Here is a 26,136-nt window from a genome sequence, read left to right as displayed (position 1 = left end):
CTAGAGAAGGCTAATAGCCAGAGGGGATTAGGAATTACCACACATAAGCAGTGGTTTTTCTTTTTTGTTTGCTTTTTAAAATAAATACTGATGGTTGGTGAGAACTACCCCCTCAGAATGGCAGCTGCCTGCAATTTGATAACAGAAATTTAACTGAACTTTGCCTACTTAATTTTTTTTTTGCCTTGAGGATTATCAGCTCATATCTCAGGAGGAATCTGACCCAACTACTCTTCTCTTTTTCCCCTTTGTTTCTTAAATATGTAGTTCAAACACCAGTTTATCTTGACAAAGTCAAATTGGTTTATGAAACCTCTATACTGATGTATCATGGTTGCTCTGGCCCCATTTTTTCAGGGCCAGGTCTAATGTATTTCCCTCCTGTCTCCCTTAAATTGGGGGATCTCTCTTTTCTGTCATCAGTTCAATCTGCCATCAGCTGTGTTCCCCCCGTTTTAGGGGTCCAGTGACTAGTACCCTAGGCTCATATGATCACTGAACATTAAATTAGCTTTTACAATGGGATATTTACTTCAAAGATATAGCAAGTACAAGAAATTTTCCCAATCCATGGATGCATGGTAAATCTCAGATCTTTGGAGAGGGGGAAGGATTGGGCTCATATTGAGCCGATTTTTTTTTTTGTTTTTGCAAGGCAGTGGGGTTAAGTGATTGCTGAAAGTCACACAGCTAGGTATTTATTAAGGGTCTGTGGCCACATTTCAATTCAGGTCCTCCTGACTCTAGGGCTGGTGCTCTATCCACTATACCAGCTAGTTGCCTCCAGGCTCATATTTGAGCTCAGAATCTATCTACCCCATGCATGTCCAAAGTTAACATTGCCAGTTGCTAAGGTGGAATCTGGGATCTTTGCTGGCATAACTGCAATACCCAACCCAGATTCCTAGACTCCTGTGTCCCTGTGGCCCAAGCTTCCAAGTTAGACTGATGATTCTAGTCTCTACATCTAAAAAATTCAGGAAAAAAAGAGTGAAAGGTCAAAGAACCAGACCTAATTCTTATGGCTTTGGGAAGGAAGATCCTAGGTCTTTACTTCCCCTTTTCTGCATGGTATGTGAGAACCCTGGAAAACCTTGGTAGGTGTTTCATCAGGAGATTTTAAAGACACCAACCCTTCTGGCTCCACAGTCTTTAGACAAACACCGAGTTAGAACAAGACTGATCATCCACAAATGTTCCAGCCCTCCAGACTCCTGGATAAGGCTCCTTATGATCTTCTAGGTGGAAGATGAAGTCTTAGCAAATTGATGGGATCTGTACATGTGCTGATACTTAAATCTGCTTCCCTTCCAGGGTTGTTCTCTCTCCCCTGGGAATCTCATCACTAGCATTTAAGTGAGCAGAATGAAATGAGGGCAGGGTAAAATAACCATCTAGATTTAAAGACATCTCCACATGCATAAAGACAAAATAATTAAATAATCCTGTCTACAGGGAAATCTGGGATACTTTTACACTGTTGGTGGAGCTGTGAACTCATCCAACCTTTCTGGAGAGAAATTTGGAACTACACCCAAAGGGCAACAAAAATGAGCATACCCTTTCACCCACAATACCACTACTGGGTCTACACCCTGAAGAGATGATGAAAAAGGGTAAAAACATGGCTTGTACAAAAATATTTATAGCAGCCCTGTTTGTGGTGGCAAAGAATTGGAAATCAAGTAAATGTCCTTCATTTGGGGAATGGCTTAGCAAACTGTGGTATACGTATGTCATGGAACACTATAGTTCTATTAGAAACCAGGAGGGATGGGATTTCAGGGAAGCCTGGAGGGACTTGCATGAACTGATGCTGAGTGAGATGAGCAGAACCAGAAAAACACTGTATACTCTAATAGCAACATGGGAGTGATGTTCAAATTTGAAGGACTCACTCATTCCATCAGTGCAAATACTAGGGACAATTTGGGGCTGTCTGCAAAGGAGAGTGCCATCTGTATCCAGATAAAGAGCTGTGGAGTTTGAACAAAGTTCAAGGACTATTCCCTTTAATTTAGGAAAAAAACCAGATATCTTATTGTCTGATCTTGTTATCTCTTAGACTTTTTGTCTCTTCCTTAAGGATATGATTTCCCTCTCATCACATTCAGTTTGGATCAATGTACAACATGGAAACAAAGTAAAGACTGACAGATTGCTTTCCATGGGGGGGGGAGTAAGATTGGGGGGAAAATTGTAAAACTCAAATAATATCTTTAATAAAAAAAATAATAATCCTGTCTACAAAAGTGGCAAGGATTGGAGGCAGCTGGTGCTGGGACAGCACCTGGTGAAAGGCCATGCTGAAATAAAAACCTCCCTGCCTCTGAGGCCATACAGCCCCTAGAAACAGGCCTCCTTGATCTTTTCATTCTTTTCCACTCTGGGTACAGGGAATGGCATTCTCTGACCATGGGAGGGTAAGCTACAGAAATCCAGGAGGAAGAGGGCTCGGAGGCAAGATGGCGGCAGGAGAGCATCCTTTCTTAGGTGTTCTCACTCAAAACTTACAAGCTAAGGACTCTAACTAAATTTTCGAGAGACAGAACACACAGAGGGATTCAGTGAGGCAGTTCTCCAGCTCAAGGTAACCTGGAAAAGAGCAGAAAGGCTCTGCTCCATGGGGTTGGAGGGGTAGCCCACCAGAATGAAGGAACTTCAGCCTCCCAGAGGCAGCTCCAGAATGCTGGGAGTCACGGCTCACTGCAGTGGGGGCAGTTTCCTGACTTACACCCTGGGGAGCAAGAGGAAAAATCTGGGGGAGCAGCGGGGGTACCTCTGCCAGAGTGAGCATGTGAAGCCCAGGCCTCAGAGCACACAGCAAGCAGCATGGCCATGGCAGCCCAGATCCAGGAACCCGAAGCAGAAGCGGGTAAGCAGGAGCCCCCAGGGCATGAGTGCTGAGCCTAGGAGAGAGACTGCCGAGCTCTGTCCTCTGTCCCTGGAACAGGACTCTGGGGTTCTGACCACATTCAGATCCTGATTGCAATCTGGGCCCCCCATAGAACAGCAGGCTCCCCCCATCTCAGCCCTGTGGCAGAGGGGTGTGCTTATGGTCATTCACACACCAGGTGGGAAGACAGAGCCTCACACATGGAGATCTTTGTGGGGGTGTCCCAATAATACTCAAAAGCTCAGGAAGAACCCCAAAACCAGGCACAGGCTGGAGAAAGGAGTAAGCAGAGACAATAGAGGAACACCATTGAGAAATACTTTGTCTGTTATCCCAAGAAGGATCAAAACACTCAATCTGAAGATGAGGAAGTACAAGCTCCTGCATCTAAAGACTCCAAAAAAATCAGAAATTGGGCTCAGGTTATGACAGAGCTCAAAAAAGACTTTGAAAATCAAGTGAGGGAGATGGAAGGAAAATTGGAAAAAGAAATGAGAGAGATGCAGGAAAAACATGAAAAAGAAGTCAGCAGCTTAGTCAAGGAGATCCAAAAAAATGTTGAAGAAAATAGCATGTTAAAAACCAGCCATAGGTCAAATGGATAAAACAGTTCAAAAAGTTACTGAAGAGAAGAATGCTTTAAAAAGAAAAATTGGCCAGATGGAAAAAGGGATAAGAAAGCTCTCTGAGGAAAACAAATCCTTCAGACAAAGAATGGAACTGAGGGAGGTTGCTGATTTTATGAGAAATCAGAGCACAATACTTCAAAACCAAAAGAATGAAAAATTAGAAGAAAATGTGAAATATCTCATTGAAAAAACAACTGATATGGAAAACAACTTTAGGAAAGATAATTTAAAAATTATTGGAATACCTGAAAGTCATGACCAGGAAAAGAGCATCATTTTCAAAGAATTACTATAGGAAAATTGCCCTGATATCCTAGAAGCAGAGGGCAAAATAGAAATTGAGAGAATCCACCAATCTCCCTGAGAAAGAGATCCAAAAAAAAAACCACCCAAAAATATTATAGCCAAGGTCTAGAACTCCCAAATCAAAGAGAAAATATTACAAGCATCCAGAAGGACACAATTCATATATCATGGAGCTGCAGTCAGGATCACACAGGACTTAGCAGCAACTACATTAAAAGCTCATAGGGCATGGAATATAATATTCCAGAAGGCAGAAGAGCTCAGAATGCAACCGAGAATCAACTACCCAGCAAAACTGAAAGTCTTCTTCCAGGGGAAAAAGATGGACTTTCAATGAACCAGGGAAATTTCAAATGTTCCTGTTGGAATGACCAGAGCTGAACAGAAGGTTTGATCTTCAAATACAGGACTCAACTGAAGCATAGAGAGTAGAGGAGAAGGGGAAAATATGAGGGACTTAATGATGATGAACTACATGTATTCCTGTATAGAAAAACAATACTGAACCTTCTCATTTAATAGAGCAGGTAGAAGGAGCTTTTATAGATGAAGCACAGGAGAAAGCTGAATTTGAAGATATATTGTGGTGTTAAAATGAAGTCAATAGATAAAAGGGAAATGGAATAGGAGAAAGAAAAAGGAGAGGTGGAATAGGCTAATATATTTCATATAATAAGATTTTTCTTTATTACAATGAGCTATTGCAATAATATGGAAGGGGAAAAGGCAAGGGGAAATGAGGGAATCTTTGCTCTCATCAGAGGTAGCTAGGAGAGGAAACAGCATATATACTCAATGGGATATAGACATCTAGAGTAAGGAGAGAAGGGGGACCGAGGGAAGGGGGGATGTGAGTGATGGAGTAAAGGATGTACCATGGGAGGAGAGTGGTCAGATATAATACATTTTCTTTTTTACTTCTTGCAAGGGGCTGGGGTTGTATGGCCTCTCTGGGACCATAGGGCCGGGTGGATGCTGGGCCTAAGGGGTGGTATGTGGGCTCTGGGCCTCTTGGCCCCAGGGCTGGGTATCTGTCTGCTGCACCACTCAGCTACCCTACAGCAGAGACAGAGTGAAAGGAGAGAGAAAATATAGTACATGGTAGTGGAGAAATAGGAATGGAGGGAGTTGCGATCAGCAAAGGCAATGGTGGAAAAATATGGAAGTAACCAGGAGTACCTGAGTTCAAATCTGATCTCAGACACTTAATAATTACCTGGCTGTGTGGCCTTGGGCAAGCCACTTAACCCCATTTGCCTTGCAAAAAAAAACCTAAAAAAATAAAAATAAAGTGAAATAAGCAAAATCAAGGGGGAAAAAAAAAGAAATCCAGGAGGAAGACAGAAAAGTTTGTGGAGAGCCTGCTGTATTACCAGGCACTATATTAAGTCCTAGATATATTATCTTGTTTGATCCTTTTCTTTCACACTAGGAAAATCAGTTTTTAGAAGAGGTAGCTCTTTGAGGAAGGTGCACTATTATTCCCATTTACAGTTGAAAAAACTAAGGCAGTCACACATTACGTGACTTACTGAGAGTAACACATCTAACAAGCATCTGAGGTTGTATTTGAACTCAAATCTTTCCAATTCCAAGTCCACTGCTTTTAACTGCTATTTCACCTAGATATCTGGCTTAGGATTCTAGGCCAGGACTTTTGAGCCAGCACAACATCCAGACCATCAGGACCCCAGAAGCAGAAGGATTCCAATTAGACAACTCCTCATCAGGACTGGACTTGGTAGTTTCACTGAACTGAGCTAAGTTTTGAGCTTCTTCACCTGGACACTGAAGTGGTCTTCCTACAGCCCTTTTTCTCTATTCCCAGATTCCTTCTACTATCATTTCCATTACACAAAGGGAGCATGGCCATCAATTACAGGTAGGTATTAAGCTCCCTGTGGGTGCCACGAGCTAGAAATAAAAATATAAGGAAGGAAAGGTTGCCTAGTTGCAGAGTCAAGAAACCAGTGTTTAAGCTGTCATTGCCACTGGCTTCTAGAGAAGTAATACATCATTTTAATGGACCTAAGGCAATGCTGGGCAAGCCTAAGTGATGGAATTGCATTGATAGGGGGAGCTTCCTTATCAGCAGTTCCCAGTGCCAACAAAGTCACTATTTGGATTCCACTCTGCCTCTCCAACCCAGTCACAAACCCCAACAACCTAATTATCTTGCTTAAACCTATATAAAGGCCAAAGTATGCCATATCAAATAGTGTTGGCAAATGTTGCTTTGAACTATCTCCCAGGGTCCTGAAGCTCCTCAGTTCTGGTTCCTGCTTTGCTCCAAGAATCCATCTTCTCTCCAGAAATCTTCTTCTAAAAACTCCTCAGGTAGCTTAGTATGCTTAATAACCACCACTCTACTAAAATGGCAGCCAAGTTGATTTTCCTGGGGTGCAAGAAAAGTATCAAAATTATCCCATTAATATCTTAAGAGAACTAATTTTAGGTAAACTACATGCATAAGAGAAAACTATACTACATACAACAGGTAGTTCTTTCTATACATAAAGCTGGTTATCTGCTATCACCTAGAAATGAAGGAAAATTATTTGTAATTATCTGAAGTTAAAGTAAAATAGCAAGTTTTGAAAGTTTTTGACTCCCCTCCTACAAAGCTCATTAATAGACATAAAGGAGAAATTATACCACATTGATTCCAAGTAACTCAGTATATCAGAAAATGATTCACTTCTTAAGAGGAGGTGGGTGAGAAGGATCTACCTTTAAAGAATCCCAATTAAAGTAATTACCATTGTGACAAAAATTACTGTTTTTAAGAGACTGAAGTCCTCTATTGGAGAACATATTCAGAGGGGAGGAAAAAAAATGCCACATGATCAACACTATTAATGCTAACAAGAGCAGTGCATTGTTTAAACTGATCTACTTAAGTCCTCCCATGCTAGTACTCTTTGTGCTAGCAGTCACCATTTTGGGAACTGTCATATTTTTCAAGTTTTAAAAGAACTATCAAAGCTAAACCAGAAAGCCCATCCACGTGCTATGTTTCACGTGTGCTTGTGTGTGGAGAGACAGAATGCTCTAGGTTATGGGACAAGATGACTGTCACATTCTCTTGAGTTACAGGCTTTTTCTCCTATGATGCATTGCTATTATGTAGAGCATTTGTGGAGCATTAATACAAATTTAAAAATTCTTAAATGAGAATTTGCAAATCAGACTCCCTCACAGGAGAGGCTTTTGAAGAAGCTATAAGAACAGATACTGCTAACATTTGAAGTTGTATTGTTCCAGAGAGCAACTTAGTCTTTGCCTGAGACCTTGCTGGCATAATGTTCACTTCTTTATTTCCCAGAGGCTAGAGGAGCAGCATCAATGTCCCTGATGCGTAGGGGAACTATCTATTGGCCTGAGCATCAATCAATCATAAATAAACATTTGTTAAGTGCTAAATTCTGGGGATACAACAAGAAATAAAAGACAGTCCCTGTCTAAGTATCTAAGTATCATGGGAGTTTTTCTATCATAATTTGTGTAAATAGCCCAATGATGCTGATGAAATTTGTGTGAGGAGATCTGATTGATGGTCTTAAAAATCCATGTCTAATACTGAGTTGATCAAGAGTCAGGAGAGTCATCTTTTCAAACAAACTTCAGTCGACAGCGTAGAGTACAAAGAATTGCTCATGGTGTAACTTTACTTAGTTGCAACAGAGAAGATTCTGACTTTTATTGACACAGTATTTTGGTATCCACCTAGCAGTATGTTGGAACAAAGTAACTTTTAGTAAAGGTCGCAAAAAGTAAGTTTCATAAAGAATGAGTGCTGTGGAATGCACCAATTTTATCAGCTTATAGGGACACCATCTGTCTTTCCTTGTGTTCTCTCATCCTAGGAACCAGAAGGAGGTTTTCTAAGTGAGGTAGCATCAGTTTAATATCTCATAGTGCAATTAATTTCTTTCTAGAGTAAAACATTTGAAATTATAATGTTTCCTCCCCTCCCTTTAAAATTCTTTAAAATAATTATGTATGATTCCCATTTCTATCTTGCCAAATCCCAAATGTGACTCACACTGAGGTCAGTGGAAATTGGTTAGTGTTATAGCATACATGTGATATCGCTACCCATACTACAGAACTTCATAATTCTCACATAAGGCATGTGAATAGCAACTAACTCTTTGAGAGGACTTGTTCATTCCAATATGCTCATCACTGGTCCCCAAGCCACCCCTACATTATTACATTCATATTCTCTGTCTTTTAGCTCATTAGACTTTTCTGATTTGCTTTTATTTACACAAAACCAGCTACTACTACTAATAATAATGGCATTTTGTACCACAAGCATGATGCTTTGCCTAATAATAAGGAAAAAAATCACAGATATTCATATATTAAAGCAATACAGTAGTTAATAAATACACCATAATCCATATATATAGCTATGTCACATTCTCCCACTTACACACTCAGTCTATGTTGGGGAGAATAAGTACAAACAGAAATCCAATCAGAAAGCACAGAAGGGAGGAAAATTCATGTGCTTGGATTAACTTACACTCCGTGAACAAATCCATCTTAACATAACCAAATTCTGATCTTTACATTTATCTTATAGTCATAAAACACCTTTAGTTTAATAAACAACTTGTAATGTTCAAAATGAGTAACAACTGTCTAAGAATTAAGATAAAGTTCACAGTTTCTCTCAGAACTGAGACCTATGTTCCAGATGAAGGATCTGTCAAAGAAAAGAAACCAAAAACTGCTATTCCCAGAAAACATGCCCATACAAATGATTTGTCACTCTCTTAAAGAATAACTACATTAGAATCACTCATCTTCCTGAATTCAAATTTTGCCTCAGACATACACAAACTGTAATTTTGGAAAAGTCACATAACCCTGCTTGCCTCAGTTTCTTCATTTGATCTAGAGAAGGAAATGGCAAACCATTCCAGTAACTTTGCCAAGAAAACTCTAAAAGAGGTAATGAAGAGTTGGAAAAGACTGAAAATGACTGAATAACACATCAGAACCACAGAATTTGAGAATAGAAAGAGAATTCTGTGTCTGTCCAGTCCAAGGCATGTACCAAAAGAACTCCATTATAATGCACCTGAAAAGTTTTCCATACTCTCTGCTTGATAAACTTCAGCTAAGGAAAACCCATCATCTCCCGAGGCAGATCATTCATTCCTGGTCAGTCCTGGTCAGCACTAGTCATCAGAATGATAATTTTTTTTTACATCGATAAATTTTTGAGCATCCTCCCTTTTCCCTTAGGTATTCACTGTCCATAAAAGTTCCCCAACCAGCAAAGACCATGACCCAAGTTTGCTCCACCATCTTGGCCCTATGCATCATCCCTCTTTACTTCTGGCCCTTGGGTCCAGGGTTCAGTGCTGAATGATCTCTCTTCCCACAGTGGTGGAAGCTCAGTAGCTGAGATTTTTGCAACTTCTGTCCATTGCTCCTGTTTGACTTTCTAGGACTAAATGGTACAAGACTAATCTTTCCTCCTAATGAGAGCCCTTTAAAAACTTAAAGACAGGTAATATGTTCCTCATTGGGTCCTATTTTCTCTCAATTAAACATGTCCTTTATCTCACCTTAATATGTCATGGACTCTTTCACCACTTGGCTGTTGCCCTCCTTTGGACACCCCATTTTGTCACTGCCTTTCTTAAAGTATGTCTAGTACTCCACATGGCCTGTTCAAAGCACAGTACAATGAATCTACCACCTCCCTATTCCTGGAAGCTATGTCCCCCCTTAATACTTTTTAAGGTGTCACATCACTGTGTTGACTCATCTTAAGCCTGCAGTCCCACTAAAGCATCAAGATTTTTAAGAATGGTTATTCTTATTTCCCCAATCTTTTACTTGGGAAGTTGACTTTTTTTTACCCAGAACTTTGCTAAATAATTTATTGACATGGGAAACACAAAATATTCTCTATAGAGTTTATATTGACTTCTTTGTGAACATGTTATTTTTCCCCAGAAGATTCTAAGTGTCTTGAACTCAGTATAGCTAAGATGATCTAGTTTTTCTTGATACCAGGAACATGTATAATAAGGTTCTTATACATGTTTGTTAACTTAGTGATCAAGGAGACCCCTTGTTTTGAACCTCTGACATTCAGGAATGTGCTAACTTTAGTAGAGGTAAGCAATGGTGAATGCAGAACAAGAAACCTTTCCCAGAATTCAATCATAATGGGGACATGAGTTATTTGCTTTTTGAGGTAGGATGTCAGTGGCAACTGCCAACTTTGCTTCTTTCATCTACAAACTTTCTAGTTCTTTATTGGGGTATCTCAAATCCTGGAAGATAATTTATATAGCATGCTCCTGGTCAAAAGCCAGGTATTGGTGGGAAATGAGGGAAATCTAAATGAAAAGGAATGTAAGTTCTTAAGATTGTAGACCCTCCTAGATCTAGAAGGCACATTGGAAGTCGTCTCATCTGAGTCTTGATTTTACAGATGAGGAAATTGAATTTGTTTAGGGTCACCTGAAGAATAGACATCAGAGGCAAGATCTGAATCCAGGTTTTCAATAGAAGGCACTGACTCTATTGGGGTACATTGTCAGTACTTTGCAGTGGGGAAAAGGGGAATGAAATCCATTTGTTCTAGCCTAGCTTCTTATAAAGGTTGGGGATTGTTAGTTTGTACAAACAGGATGAAACATCAGGACAGCTGTCTAAGGAGCCTCATTTGACCAGTGCTGATGTATAGAACTAACCAATGCCTCTGTAGAGCTTTAACACATCACTAAGGCAGTTAAAAATAAGCAATAGCCATGGCAGCAGTAGCCATGACAACAGCAAGCAGCTGTGGCAGCAGCAGTTATGGAGAATCACAACATTTATCACTGAACTATGATTGGACCAGATAGTAGGTGATGCCAGAAGTTGAAAAGGCAGAAGTTGTGAAGCCACTGGACTCCCACCACTGTGGGAAGAGAGATCATACAGCACTGAACCCTGGACCTAAGGGCCAGAAGTAAAGAGGGATAATGCATAGGACCAAGATCACCAGGTAGAGCAAACTTGGGTCATGGTCTTTACTGGTTGGGGAACTTTTATGGATAAGAAAGAAGGTGGATGCTCAAGAAACTCCCAAGGGAGTTCTTATTTGGTGTGGGGCTCAACTCTAGGATGGTGCTGTAAGTCTGGAACAGCTTTACAGATTCTTGAGGAATGTGGAACTCATTGGAAGGTTGCATTACTTTATGCCTTAACAACTTCAAGTCTTTTTCCTACCTCACCTACAGCAGTGAGGGAACCATAATCCCTGGGTGATAGCAACTATATAGGTGGCTGAAGAAATTAATTCTATTTGAGAGGATCTAAAAACTTTCTATGGCCTAGACCATCAGTTATTTCTTCATTTTTATTTTGTGTAATAACTTTGTAAGTTGTTTTATGTGTCAAATCTTGTTATCTTCATGCTTGCAAGAAAACTAAAAACATCTTGTTTTATGTGTCAAATCTTGTTATCTTCATGATTGCAAGAAAACTAAAACCTATACAAATTCAGGTTTTTTTTCCAGGATTGGCCTGATAGAAGCATGAGCCATGGAGATAATTAATGAGAAAGTCATAATGTTGAACCGATTTATGTAAGCTCAAGCCTCTAATTCTGGGGCACGTCACACAAAAACATTTACTCATTCTTACTAAATAACATAGAACTACAGATCTAATAATTTATTTTTTTCTGTAGGTTAATAGAATTCCTTTTGGAACATAGATTGAGGCTATCTTGAGATTTTTGAGTTTTTTTTTTAGAGTGGAGAGAGAAAAAGGCAATAGTCCTTCCTATTTCCCTTCTTTCCAACATATGACATATACCTACAGACTGACGGGTCTATCCCATCTCTACCACCCCTAAACTCCTCTAGAGATTTTGTACTTAAGAAATGTTCCTCTCACATAGCACAACAGTTTTATTTTAAATTCATGATTCCAGAAATTCCAAACTTGCATTTGCAAAGAAGCTTAATATTGATTGGGCAAGTCACTTAACTCTGCCTGGCATCCAGGGCCATCTCCAGTCATCCTGATGCAAATCTGACCACTGGACCCAGGTGGTTCTGGAATAGAAAGTGAGACTGGTGACTTAGAACAGCACCCCCTCACTCAAATCCCAATCCATGTGCTTATCATGGCATCATATGATATCATGTAGTCTTTGAAATCAAAGGACAAACATCATCAACATACATTACAGGGGAAATTGACTGACTCTAGGTTATGATCCGTATTTTCCGATTAATCATATTAACACTCCTTCCAGAGTTGGATGTCATCTTCCTTCATTTTGTAAATAGCATTTTCTCTTTGAATATTCCTCTTGTCATTTCAAGTAGATGACTAATAATTTTAGCAATGAAGTTACAACATGATGTGATTCCCACTATGCCACTGTAGAAAATATTTTTATACAGCTCCTTTAATACCCCAATACCTTTCCTCTTGCCATTTCTCTATGGTCTGGAGGTTCATCTTGAGGATACCTCTACATCACCAGAACTTGCTAGAGGTTGAAATGGACATAGTATGGATAATCAGAGAACCCCTTCTTTCTCCTCCCTACTGCCAATTTGGAGGTTATTTAGTCCCACCTCTTCATTTAACTAGTGAATTAACCAAAAACTGGAAGTATGATTTTCCTTATGTCACACAGATAGCAGCACAGAAAGGATGAGGCAGGGCTCACAGAAAGGATCAAGCTTGTGGTGCTACAAAGGCATACTCGTGTGTACAAAGGCCACTACTAGTCTCTTCTGGGGTAGAAAACTTAGCAGTATCTTCATATTCTGGATTACCCAGACCTGTCCTATGAATATCACAGCAGGATACAATCCTCTCTGTGCTACTGCTTGCCAAAATCTGCCTAAGGTGAGTCTAATTTGAAGTAGAGTCACTGATTTATAGAGATTTTTTTTTTATCTTCATTCTACAAGATCAGGGAGTTGATGCCATGACAAGCATGTGAATTGGATTTGAGTGAAGGGGAGCCCTGCTAAATCACCAATCTCACTTTCTCCTCCAGAGTCATCTGGGTCAAGTGGCCAGATATGGATCAGGACAACTGCATATGGCCCTGGATGCAAAGCAATCAGGGTTGAGTGCCCAAGCTAGTTAGTGTCAAACCCCTGTCCTCCTGACTCCAAGGTCAGCGCTCTATCCACTAGGTCACCTAGGTCCCATGTCTGGAGCCTTGGGACATTCATGTAGATTCAAGTAACCATCACATAGGATAGAGGAGCATCACCTATTAGGTACACAATGTTCAATTCTTAAGTGTAAAATCAAGAAAGCAACTGAAAGAGTAGCATGTGCTCTTTCCCTGCCCTTTGGCCCTATCTCAAAGGGTCAATATAGGATCATAGATTTAGGATCTACTGGAGGATCGGTAGAGATTAACCTCTATTGCCCTTCTTTTTTTTTATTTTAGCAGTTAACAAAAGGTTAACTTGATGATAGCAAAGAAAGGGATTTGACAAAGATACAGGACTGACTTAATAGGTGTTCGTCTATCTACATAATGGAGTCTCTGATTCTTCTTGTCCTGGTTTTTTATATTTAGGTCATAAGAAGTTATGTTGATGCCAATACCCTGTTTACAAATGAAGAAACTGAAGCCCAGGGAAGTTACATGACTAGCTTAAGGTTCTATGGCTAGTAAGCATTTCAGAAGGCAGATTTGAATTCAAATTTTCTGTTGCCAGAGTCAGTAAGAACCTAAGACATTGTATTGGAGGTGTAAAAGATCTGGTATTCATTTAGGAAGATCAGAAGACACTGGTCAGTAATCAGTCTGTAGAGTTGTATGCCTAGTGATTTGACAGATGTGGACAGGATTCTAGTTATTGTGCAGAAAGCAAGTGTCTAAATGGGTTGAGACCAATAGTCATAATAGACTATGATAAGATAGGAGTATGGGTCAAAGACCCTTGCAGATATTGATAGATGCCATCTGAATATGAAGACATCAGGCAACAAAGACAATGATCTTATCCTGCCAGGACCATTCCACCAATCCCTTCTCACCTGTTTGTTTATTACATCTTTACTTTTTCTTTGTCCATTCCGCTCTATGGAAAATAGATTAGGAAGTTTAAAAGATTTAGGAGAACTAAAATGTTAATTAGGGAATCCTGAAATCCATAAATGTTTGACAAACTGGAGCAACTATTACCTGATTTATAGTTTAGTCTCCAGAGATGACAATTGTAACATTCTTAGAATGCTCTGCAATCTGTGACAAAGGGTTTCAAATTCTAAGACCAAGTGCAAAAGAGCTTGGCATCTAGAGCTGAGAGTTTACTCTCAGTGAGATTAGAGGTCTCAATGGTCACCTGGCTATTGTTAATATTCCCCTGAAGAAAGGAGACTTTTTTGCTATTCTTGAGGGGAGGGATTTCTGTCTTTATTAAAAGAGTTAGGGGGAGAAAAATCTATCCATAGGTTGGAAGCTAAAAGAATGTGAACTGAGGGGTTTAATCTGAGCCAGGGACTGGAGTTGGTGAAGCAATGTGCAACCAAGCAACGTGAAGCAGAGGCTGCCTGTCCAGGCTTAGCAGCATCTGGCAGCCATCCATGGGAGCAGCATCTGGTAGAAAAACAATGAGGCCAATGGGGAGCAGGCCCATTCAGTAAATGCTACAAAGCCAGCATCATTGGGAACAGCATGACATCAGGTAGAAGGCATCAACAGTAGAGGAGATAGGAATTGTCTCCTGTCCCCCTCGTGCATATGCCTTGGCTCCTTGTCCTCCCTACATACATCCCTTTCCATTTGTATTTGTGTCTTCCCTTGGGTGCTTCATGTATTTGTGGGAGAGTGTGTTTATGTTTCTGGAGGACATTTTTGCTATTACTTTCCTCCATAGTCACTTCATCCAAAGGGCAGCTGTGTGGCACAGTGGATAAAGGTCCAGGTCTGAAGTCAGGAAGACTCATCCTCTCCAGTTCACATCTAGTCTCAGACACTAGTTATATAATCCTAAGCAAATCAGTAAACTCTTGTTTCCTCATCTGTCAAATGAGCTGGAGAAAGAAATGGCAAACCACTCTAATATCTTTGCAAAAGAGAAAACTCCAAATGGGATCAGGATCAGACAAGACTAAACTGACTGAACCACCACAATATAACATTTCATCCCTCTATTATGAATTAACTATCAAGTCAACACCTCCGCAAGGGGCTTCTCAGCTTATGTTTCAGGGTATGCAGAACCACCCATTATTTTCACCCCAGGAAAACTTGACCACTTTATGGGGTTAGGGGACCTCTCAGACATTACACACTGAATAAGGAGGTTCTGGGTATTCCTGCATGAATGGAATATCTGCTGTGAGTGGGGACCTGAAGACTGTGCCTTTTCATCTGGGCCTCTGCCATTTCAAGGACTCGACTGCCTGAGACAAAGTAGATGGACCAATTCAGTTCTGCTTCAAGTGGATAGGAGTTCCCTGATGATTGCTTTTCAGTCTGGCGCCTGCCCATCTGCTTATTCCTAGGTATTCTCCTTGGCTGTAGCCTCTAGTTCTCTAGTTCCCATTTCTGCTTTCTCCCCAACTAATCCTTTGGGGTTTTTTTGCATACAATAAGCACACGTTCACATGCCTTGGCTGAGCAAAGTATGATAGTACTATCCAATCAGATGTCAAAACTCTCTTCTTATTCTGCCCCTCAAAGCAGAAAGGACGCAAGAAGCATACACTGTATTATTGGCTACATTACCTCAATTGGAAGTCAAGGGGTGGGGACAGCTAGGTGGTACAGGGAATAGAGCACCGGTCCTAGAGTCAGGAGGACCTGAGATCAAATCCAACCTCAGACACTTAATAATTACCTAGCTGTGTGACCTTGGGCAAGTCATTTCAAACCCCCCACCCCACCCCATCCGTGCATTGTAAAAAAAAATCAAGGGGTGGGGACTGGAGGAAGGAGGACTTTCTCATCTAGGGTGGTGAAACCACCAGCAACATGCCTTATACAAATTCAATGCTTAGTAAATATTTGCTGAATTTGTTAAAACAAATTATGACATTAGAAGTAATTGTTGGGGGGCATTCTGCTCGATAAAATCTTTTCCCCTTCTTATTCTTCTCCTGACTATACCTAAGGATTGACAGTAATACCTGAAGGCATTTTGGGGAGGGGGAAGGAGGTCTGACTGTGCTAAACTTTACATCATTCAGGTTCAATTTCAAAACACTTTCTTTGATGTTGATAGGTCACATTTCTCCAGCTGTGGCTGCTGGTTTCTGAACCCAAGAATAGCCTGAGGGAAAAGCCTAGGTAAGTGAGAAGAGCCTGTCTTATGGTGTGCTTTTAAAAATACTTTGAGAGAAACCAGAGGAAAGAAAAGGTAGATGAACAGTGACTATGGATTTCCTGGAAACAAACTTGTCTGCAGATTTGGGAGTCACGGGGATGATTTTGCCAGAGTTGGCGCTTGTCATATGGCACAAGGCCCAGGCATGGCAGGTGGCTCAGATAAAGCCTTAATTGATGGCTTAATTGAGGAATTAGGTAGGTTATGACTTCCAACCTATAACTCCCTTAAGTTAAATAAATAGCATTCTCTGCCTTTTCCTTACAGAAGTAAATACATGTACAAACAAACGAGGTGTGTTATTAGCTCAAAATTTCATTGATAAAATGACTTGGGAAAAGTTTTTTGGTTTCTTTAGCCAACTAAAAGAATTTCAGAAACCTGTCTCTGCCTTTGCACCAATTGTTCCCAAGGCCTGGAAGGCATCCCTCCGCATTCTCTGTCTCTGGAAGTCTCTGGTTAAAATTGAGCTCCAGGACCTTCTTCTACTGTAGACTTTGCTACTCTCCCAAACTTCAAGTTCTGCCCCTCCCTACTAGCTAGTAATTGAACCTTTTATGTAGCCTTATGGAAACATCTAGGGATAGAGACACACACATCCATCTGTCCAGCCAGCTATCTGACCAGGCAGCCAGCCAGCCATGTTCAGATGTCATCTCCCTCAGACAAACACTGTCTATTTTTTATATCCAGGTTTTGGCCCATGGAAGGTGCTCAATAATTTCTTGTTGACTGAAAGGCAAAATGTCAAACAGCAAGGGAATGGGAGACAGCATCATCTGGGAATTGGCATCACTTCCTTCAGGGAAGGGATGAGGAAAAACTCCTTTCTTTAAGTGAATTTTCTGATGACAGAACTGAAAAACTTTTTGGAGTCATAATATCTACACAATTGCAGTTTATTTCCATTAAATTAGTTAACTATCAAGGGTGACCATACTTAGATTTAAACATCAAAATGCTTAGGTGTGCTCATTGAGGATGTAAAAAGAACAAAGCAGCTGGATCAGACAAGTTAACATAGAAGATGTCTTTGCTGGAGCATCAAAATCATGAGTATTCTGAAGGATCTGTTCAAGAGATATGATGAAGAGGAGGAGAATGCTAATAGCTAGCATTGATATAGCTCTTTAAGAAGACATCAGGGGCACATAAGAGATCTTGAACCTTAACAGTTCTGCAAAATGACAAATGATAAAATATCAAAAAACCACCAATCTATAACTATTTTCCCACTCACATAAAATTTTATAAGAATAAGTATTTAAAGGTATCTTTGATGAATTATTCATAGGGAAGGGGTCTGGCCAATGGAGCTCTATCTCCAGAGAATATTGACAGCTCTGTGCTTGCTATTAGTCCAAGTAGAAGAAGCTGTCATCAGAAAAGCATGATGGAAAGACTTTGCTCTTGAATTAGGTGCATTCTCAAATATGCTATAACTAGCTTTACTATAATAACCATGTGGAGAAGAAACAACTGGCTAAATCAGAACTGGGGGTGCATTCCAAAGACACTGACCAAACAAAGAAAATAATTTTCTCTTCCCCTTCTGATTGCTATTGCTATTCAAGTAAGACATTCTATGGGCCTGTTTTAAAAATGAGATGTTAAGGATGACATGTAGTCCATAAATATGGGCCTCTGTTCTTTGCCTCTTTGCATTAATCTTTCACTCAATCAACAAATATTTATTGAGCACCTACCAAGTTCACTTATATTAAGTGCTGGGGATACAAAAATGAGGCAAAAGATAGTTCCTGCCCTCAAGGAGCTAACAAGTTAATGGGTGGAGAACCAAAGACTATGTCTCTGAAAGTTTTACAAAGCTGTAGGAACTAGGGTCCTCAGTCTGGGACCTGGAACCCAAGTCACAATTTCCAGGAGGTCCAGCCTAGGTGAGGGGGCAGCCTGAATAGGGATATGCTCCATCCAGTCCTGCAGAAGCAGGACTTATCCACCATCTATACACTGGGAAGCAAACTTGATGGAGAAAACTCCTCTGGAGTAAATGTTTTTAAGTGTGAGTGACCCCTTTTCTGAGGGTCTGAGAGGACTATGTGACTTCCTTCCACACCTTGGACTTTTTTGATAGAAAATGCTTAGTTCTGCTTTTTGCTATATCTTCACAGTAAATACAAAAAAAAGACTAATTGTTAGGACACTAAACCCAGGTAAATAACATAAGGTGAATAAACCAGGATAGGCATTTGAACCCATACCAGAAGAATATAATCTCTTACTTCCAGAAACGAACTCATCTGTGAGAGTGGGAATTAGAATGAAGACATCCAGAGCCTTATAAAGGCTACATAAAGAACATATTTTTAAAAGCTTAAATTAAATCACTTAGCAATATGCATTGCAGTAATTTATCTAACAAAAGGTAATCACACAAAATTGCAACTTTACAAATTGTAAAAGCTCATAGTGCAACATATTTAAAATTAAGTAGTTGTAAAATGTAACCTTTTTGTTTTCCCCTAGAATGTTAACTTTTTGTTTCTTAAAGTAATTCTGGCAAGAGATTTTATTTAATTGAAAACAAAGAACAAGTACAATGAGAAATATTTTTAAAAATAAAATGGTTTAGGGACAATTTCAATTTATGCCATTTGACCTTTTTTGTAATTAAAAATATCAAATTTAATTATAACAAAATTATACTCAATATACTTAATAAAACCTTCATTTTTAATACTTATATTATTATTAGTGTCAATTAACAGGCATTTATTTTTTCCCATCCAAATTGAAAAAAAAAAGAAGAAAAACAAAATCCTTGCAACAAACATGCACAATCAAGCAAAACAAATTCTTACATGGGCCATATCAAAAATATACAATTCTGCATCTTGAAATTGAGGTCCTCTGGAATCATGACAAGTCACTGAATTGATAAGAATTTGTATTTCTTTTAAAATTGTCTTTACAATGTTTTATATATATATATTTTTTTCTAGTTCTGCTCTTTTCTCTGTATCATCCCTTGCATACTTTACTTTCTCAACAATTCTTGTTTTTCTGGAACTGTTTCATCATTTCTTACATATGCAATAATGTTCCGTTATTTCATATACTGTAATTTGTTCAACCACTCACCAATCAATTGGTACTCTTATGGTTTCTATTTTGTGCCACTGCAAAGGAAGTTTCTACAAATATAATCAACATGAAGTACAGACCCAGTGGATGTATTGCTGAGCAAGACTGTTTGAACAGTTTAGTGATTTTAGCACAGTTCTAAATTGTTTTCCAGCATAGCTGGAAAACTCTACTGAAAGCACTAAGATGCCTATTTTCCCCCTTAGTAAACTGCCCTCCAAACAGTTGTCATTTTCCTTTTTTGTCATCCTCCTCAATCTTTCTAGGTGTAAGCAGAACCTAGAAGTTTACAATTTACAAATTATCTAACTATTAGTGATTTGGAACATTTTTTTTTCAAATGATTGTTGATACTTAAAACTGAAAGATCAATTCACCAGTCTTGCTCTTGGGCCTTAGACTAAGTGAGAAATAGCTTCAAAATAAATTTCTGGAGGATTTTGGATTTTCCATCTTCCTATCAGAATCCTAGCACCATCATGCTCTTCTTGTATTAGTTTCCTCATCTGTAAATGGGAACAATAACACCTCTGAGCACTGTTGTGAGGATAAAATGAGGTGGTATTTGTTAAGCATCATATAAATGTTAGCTAATGTTGCTATCATTAATTTAGAGCTTTTTTCACTATTTGGTTTGAAGTGCTGTTCTAAAACCCATTGTCTTCTAGAAGACTTTCCAGTTTTCACAGCATTTCTTAATAATATACAGTAAGGGGCGGCTAGGTAGTGCAGTGGATAAAGCACCAGCCCTGGAGTCAGGAGTACTTGGGTTCAATTCTGGTCTCAGACACTTAATAATTACCTAGCTGTGTGGCCTTGGGCAAGCCACTTATCCCTATTTGCCTTGGGAAAAAACCCTAAAAAAACCAAAACAAACAAACAGACCCTTAACCTGGTAGCTAGAGTTTTTGGAGGGTACAGCAAACACTAGGCTACTAAATTCATTGATCTCTGTATTTGTATATTTAGTCAGTTCCACTTGATTTCCCTAATTTTTAATCACTAGGAAATAATTTTGTTATTTAATGATTTTTGTTTGAGAATTGGTGATTCCAGATTGATGGTCCCTTTCCTCCCATAATTTTCCTTGAGATTATTGACCTTCTGTCCCTCCAGATGAATTGTTATTATTATTTCTAGATTTTTACAATAATCCTTTTGTGGTTTTTATTAACATGACACTGAATAAACAAAATAATTTAGATAGTTTTGTCATTTTTTATTATACTGGTTCAGTCTAACAATGAACAATTAATATTTCTCTATTTCTATTGTATGTTTTGTTATCTTCTGTAGCCATTAAAAATAAAATTTCTCTATTCCTGTTGAGTTTTGTTGGTAACATACTGAAATGCTGATGTTTTATGTAGATTTTATTTTATACTCTAAAACCTTGATGGTTATTTGTTTACATTAATTTTAGCTGACTCTCTAGAGTTCTTTAAGTCATTATATCATGTTCATAAGTCCCTCTTTGACTATACTTATTCTCTCACTTTCTATTTCTTGTCTTAGTGCTATAGGTGGCATTTTTATCCCTAAATGAAATAAGTGATGATAATGAACACACTTGCTTTACTCCTGATCTTACTGGAAAGAGCTCTAGTTTATCCCCATTTTCATATAATGTTGGATCTGGATTTTAAATAATATATGGAACAATATATGGAATATATTGTTTCTGTGCCTTGTGCATGGTATTTTGTCAAACGTTTCCTGCATCTATTGATATAATTTTATAAGTATATTATTATTGGTATCTACTATTGAGCTAACTTCTCAATCTCAGTATACTATCCAACATAGTCACTGTCTAAAATACGTTGCTCTATGCTCTTTGCTTACACTTTATTTAAAAAATGTACATTGATATCCATTAAAGATGTTGGTTCATTGCTTTCTTTCTCTGTCTAAATATCAAGATTACTTTTATGATATAGATTATATTATATATAACAAATACGGGGGCAGCTAGGTAGCACAGTAGATACAACACTGACTTTGAGGTCAGGAGGACCTGAGTTCAAGTCAGACTCAGACACTTGATAATTACTTAGCTTGGGCAAGTCACTTAACCCCATTCATTGCCTTGCAAAAATATATTTGTGTACATTTAACAAATATGGTACGAGCTCTTCAGTTCTTAATTGGGAATCAATTTAGAGCTGAATCAGTTTTTTTCCTCTCTAAAATTTAGTTAAATTTCTCTATTTTTATTAATTAGGTATTTCATATTTTTGTAAATTTCCATTCATTTTATTTAAATTGTTGTACTTTATTGTCATATAGTTGGGCAAAAAAAAGTGTGAAAATTTCTTCATTTGGTGTGAATTCTTTTTTTTCACTATGGATACTAATAATTTGGTTTTCCTCTTCCTTTTAAAAAGATCAAATTAGTCATGCCAAAGTGGAATAGCAGGAATAACTGTTGAGTTCTACCTCATGATTCCTTCAAACAGATCTAGAAAACGCCCCAGGACAAAACCTAATTGGGGAAATCCAAGGAAAAAAAAATCAGTCACTTTTCCAGGTCAGATCAGCACAGACAGACATAGAGGTCTGTGGACACTGGGGACAGGGTATAGTCAGGTATAGTCACATGGAGAGTGAAGGGAGAAGCTGTACATGGCAAGAAAAAGTCACAAATCCAACACAGAGGCATCTAAATTTGTGAAGGGTTCAGGAATAAATGGCAGTTCTGTTGGTCTCTACCCATTTCCAAGTCACAGATCCAGGTGGACAGAGGGGACTAGGGTCTCGGAGTGGTATTTCAGGGTGAAGAATGATTATATACACTAGGTTACTCAGCAAAGAGTGGCTGCTTACTCTTCCATTTTATGAGTAGATTTTTCTCATTCACATTCATGAACAATAATTATGTATCTTTTCTTCCTATTCTTTTATATTTTCCCCCCTTTGACACCTCTTCTTTAACAAAAGGAGGATAATGAGTGTACATAGAATAAATTGCTGTTGAAATCTGCCTCAATTCCCACATCATCACACTTTTCCAAGTTTTCAGTGCTTTTTGTTCCCTCCTGATATGTATTCTCTGGGATTAAGGGAATACTTTGAGCATGCCCTATATTGTCTAATCTAAAATGATTTCCTAGTCTGAGATCTCCAAGCTCCCTACTTTGGTCTGACACTAGGTAATATGATTGCAAACTTTCCCTTATGTGGAGTTCCAATAGCCTGCTGCTGGTTCTAGCTCTTGTTAGCTTGTTCAAATGCTTTGTATGCTCTGAGAGACACAACTCCAGTATCACCCTTTATCTTGAATTCCCTGACCTAGTTACTCAGCTGAATCTACAACCCAAATTCAGATTCAAAGCCATCCACCTTCTGTGGTTTGTTCTTGCTCCTTGCTTGAGATGCTGAATTCACAGTTGTTCCTTGCATTTCCTTCATGACCCAGCTCTGGGGTCAGAGAGACCCCAGCTGAGCTAGCATTCTTGTTCTCATCTATAGCCCTGCAAATCCTAGACCAGTTCCTGTACTAGAAGGTACATGTAGAAAGGCCTTTCTGGCTATGCCCCCAGGAATCTCTGGGCTTTTTCCTTGCATTTTCCCATTACAATCTGAACCTCTTCCTTGATCTTTACTGTAGTAGTGATAGGAAAGAACTGGGTTATATTGATGCTTTTTTCCTCTGCCATCTTTTCTGACTCCAAAAGATAAGGTCTTAAATAATCAAGTCAGGTAAACTGTGACTATGCAAAAAGATGACACTATCTGGTTATACTTACAAAGTATAAAAGTGAATGCCTGCATAGAATCAGAGATATCTGGAAATGTGTGGCATATGGTACAAGTTTGAACATTATTCAGAATTATGTCTTCTCTGAACATGAAGAGTACGTATGTATGTATATGCACATGTATGAGTTAGAATTATTTAACTTTTATAGTTTGTTCTTAATATGTAATTGATAGTTCCTTTGTTGTTTTGAATCTCAATTGATGACTGACAGCATTTGTGTAATTTTCTTTAAATTCACTTATTTTAAAGTGGACCTTAGAAAGATGATGAAAGACAAAAGTATATGAATCATAGTTGGATTCTCAAGCCCCTCCAAGCAGCCTCACTTGCCAACAAGCATGTCCAGTCTACTTTTCCATGCTTCCATTTGTTGAGACTAGTACTACACATTTCACTATCTCACTTCTCCTTTCAATGAGGAATATGGCTTCCAATTAAAAGCTTGTATAGAACAGTTACTGAAGACCTTGAACAGATGGTGGGCTTGGCAGTGTGGAAGAATACTTCAGGGAACTTCAGGGGTGGGAACAACATTGGAGGCTTACTCACACTGGTAGTATAAACAAGGATTATTAATCAGTATGAACAATTTCATAGGAATTAAGCAATGGCTCGACTATACCCAATACCCATTGCCTCAAGCACTAGTTTATTGATTTTCTGAAACTTCATTATAGATTCAATGATCAATAAGAAGTCAAATTCACTTCTGATTTTTTTTTTTGCAAGGCAATGGGGTTAAGTAGCTTACCCAAGACCACACAGCTAGGTAATTATTAAGTGTCTGAGGCTGGATTTGAACTCAGGTACTCCTTAACTCCAGGGCCAGTGCTCTATCCACTGTGCCACCTAGCTGCCCCCACCTCTGATTTTATACTTCCATCATTATTGACTTATTAGACCTTAGCTTTAAGACCTACTTCTATGCTGTAGAAGGGAAGACAATAAATATAAATATCAAAGGTTGAAATTACACTTCATATCCCCTGAGCTCTTCCTGCTTCAAACTAAATAAAATATCTAAAACTCTGACCACTAAGTAAAATTAAGCATCATTGCCTAGGTTTTCAAGTCTAGTAGCACTCTCAAGATGATGTCTTACCATTTCCAAACTTCTTTATTTGTATTGGCGATTTCCTTTCTAGGATATATTTTCTTTTGAATGCTATGTTTGACTTAACACAACTCAGACTAACCTTATACACCCCTTCTGGTATTTAAAAAAAAACTGGAGAGGGTTGGGGAGATTTGTATTATTAATCCAAGACCATTTGTTGAACTGTTACATAAAGCAAATAGTCAAGAAGACAAATAGAGACACCCCCAAACTGGTCACTATACATAACAACCTTCATTGACTGTTATGTTCTGATTACTGCAATACTACAAGTATCTTTAAATCAGCTCTGAACCCTAAACCAGCCATTCAATTAAACTCAACAAGTTCTTATGTCAGGTTCATTATGTGCTGACAGAGAGATAAATGAAGACAGTTCCTGTTCTTAAGAAGTATAATTACACTGATGAGGGGCAGTTAGGTGGTGAATGGATAGAGCACCGGCCTTGGAGTCAGGAGTACCTAAGTTAAAATCCGAGTTCAGATACGTAATAATTACCTAGCTGTGTGATCTTGGGTAAGTTACTTAACCCCACTGCTTTAATAAAATTTTTTAAAAATTTATACTAATGCTCTGTGAAGTGAGCAGAACCCAAAGAACCCTGTACACAGTAATAGCAACATTGAGATGATCAATTGTGAGTGATTTGGCTCTTCTCTGCAAGACAACTTCAAGATTCATCTGACTACATGCAGAGAAAGAACTGATGGAGTCTGAATGCAGATTGAAACATACTCTTTTCACTCTGGGAGTGAAGGGGAGTATTGTATTTTTCCCCCTTTTGCTCTTCCACAGCATGATGTGGAAATATGGTTTACATTATTGCCCTTATATTAGACTGCTTTCTGTCTTGGGGAGGGGAGGGAAGAAGAAAAAAATTGGAATTCAAAATCTTTCAAAAAATGAATGTTGAAAATTCTCTTTACATGTAATTGGAAAAAAATACAATTTTAAAAAAGAAGCTTACAATCTACCAGGGAGGGGGAGGGGCAGGGAAGTTAAGTAAGTCAGAATAAAACATAAACAAAATAAATTGATTTGGGGGTAAACACAAACAATTGAAGGGACCAGAAAAAGCCTTAAAAGGGTGCCATTTCAGATGACAGTCAATGGCATTAGGAATTACATGAAATGGAGATGTAAAGGATAGGTATTCCAGGCCTGAGGAATAACCTGGGCCAAGACCCAGAAGCTGGAGATGGAACAGATTCTCTGAAATAAAGCATTCATGATGGTGAATTAGTTACATAAAATTAGTCTAAAAATCTAGATTGCAATTAGATTTTGAGGAGCTTGCACTGCCAAACAAGGACTTTATATTTTACCCTAGAGGCAACAAGAAATACTGAAGCTTCTTCAATATTCATCAAACTTGGTGTTCCAGAAATATTCCAATACTCTGTCTTTTAAATTGGATAAACTTTGAGATTTGTTAAACAGCCAGTTGTAATTGAATTATGAATAAAGGGCTTTAAGACAAGAGATAAGACAATGCTTTCAAGACTAGAAAACAAAACGGAAACAATATCAATAATATTAAAACAAAAAGCAGCCCGTATATGCCTACATTGGGAAAGTAAGGATGCAAATAATGTCTACATTACAGTTTAGAGAAAAATTTAAAACTGAAAGCAAAAGCAAGACTTTTGTACTTGCAGGAAAGTTAAGGGCCTCTTGCCTTGATATCTGACTCTGAAGTGGCCTGTGTTTGTATTGGATTTCTCAGTTAACAAGAGTTTTGATGTATTCTGTAAGAATTACTCTATTAGACCCCCCAAAATACATTCCTTTACTGCTAAAATTTTAGTTCTTGGGAGTTATTTTGTTTAATAATTTTTTAAATTGATGTTTTACTTCATTTCCACAACAGATACAGATGCTAACTAAAGCAAATGAATGTGGGCCATAGCAATGTGAGATTCAAAGTGCACCATATTTGAAGTCAGAGATTTTGTGTTCAAATCCCATCTCAGCTATTTGT

General features: G+C 38.6%; 1 protein-coding gene and 1 long non-coding RNA gene across 6 annotated transcripts in view; one reads left to right on the top strand and one right to left on the bottom strand.

Moving 5' to 3' along the window:
- Window positions 1-10,651: 10,651 nt before the first annotated feature.
- Window positions 10,652-26,136, top strand: part of LOC141493178 (uncharacterized) — a 67,987-nt gene continuing 52,502 nt past the window's right edge. For all 5 annotated transcript variants that reach the window (XR_012470133.1, XR_012470135.1, XR_012470136.1 and 2 more), the window contains exons 1-2: window positions 10,652-10,855; window positions 16,068-16,132. This is a non-coding gene — a long non-coding RNA (uncharacterized LOC141493178). The remainder of the gene's footprint in view (window positions 10,856-16,067; window positions 16,133-26,136) is intronic.
- The window catches only part of USP6NL (USP6 N-terminal like), a 240,824-nt gene continuing 231,181 nt past the window's right edge, over window positions 16,494-26,136 (bottom strand). The window contains exon 15 of the transcript XR_012470131.1: window positions 16,494-17,346. The gene's annotated coding sequence lies outside the window, so the exon portion shown is untranslated. The remainder of the gene's footprint in view (window positions 17,347-26,136) is intronic.

This window comes from Macrotis lagotis, chromosome 7 (genome assembly GCF_037893015.1).
Source record: "Macrotis lagotis isolate mMagLag1 chromosome 7, bilby.v1.9.chrom.fasta, whole genome shotgun sequence".
Taxonomy (NCBI): Eukaryota; Metazoa; Chordata; class Mammalia; order Peramelemorphia; family Peramelidae; genus Macrotis; species Macrotis lagotis.
The sequence above is the reverse complement of the archived record's forward strand: the minus strand, read 5'-3'. Positions and strand labels throughout refer to the sequence as shown.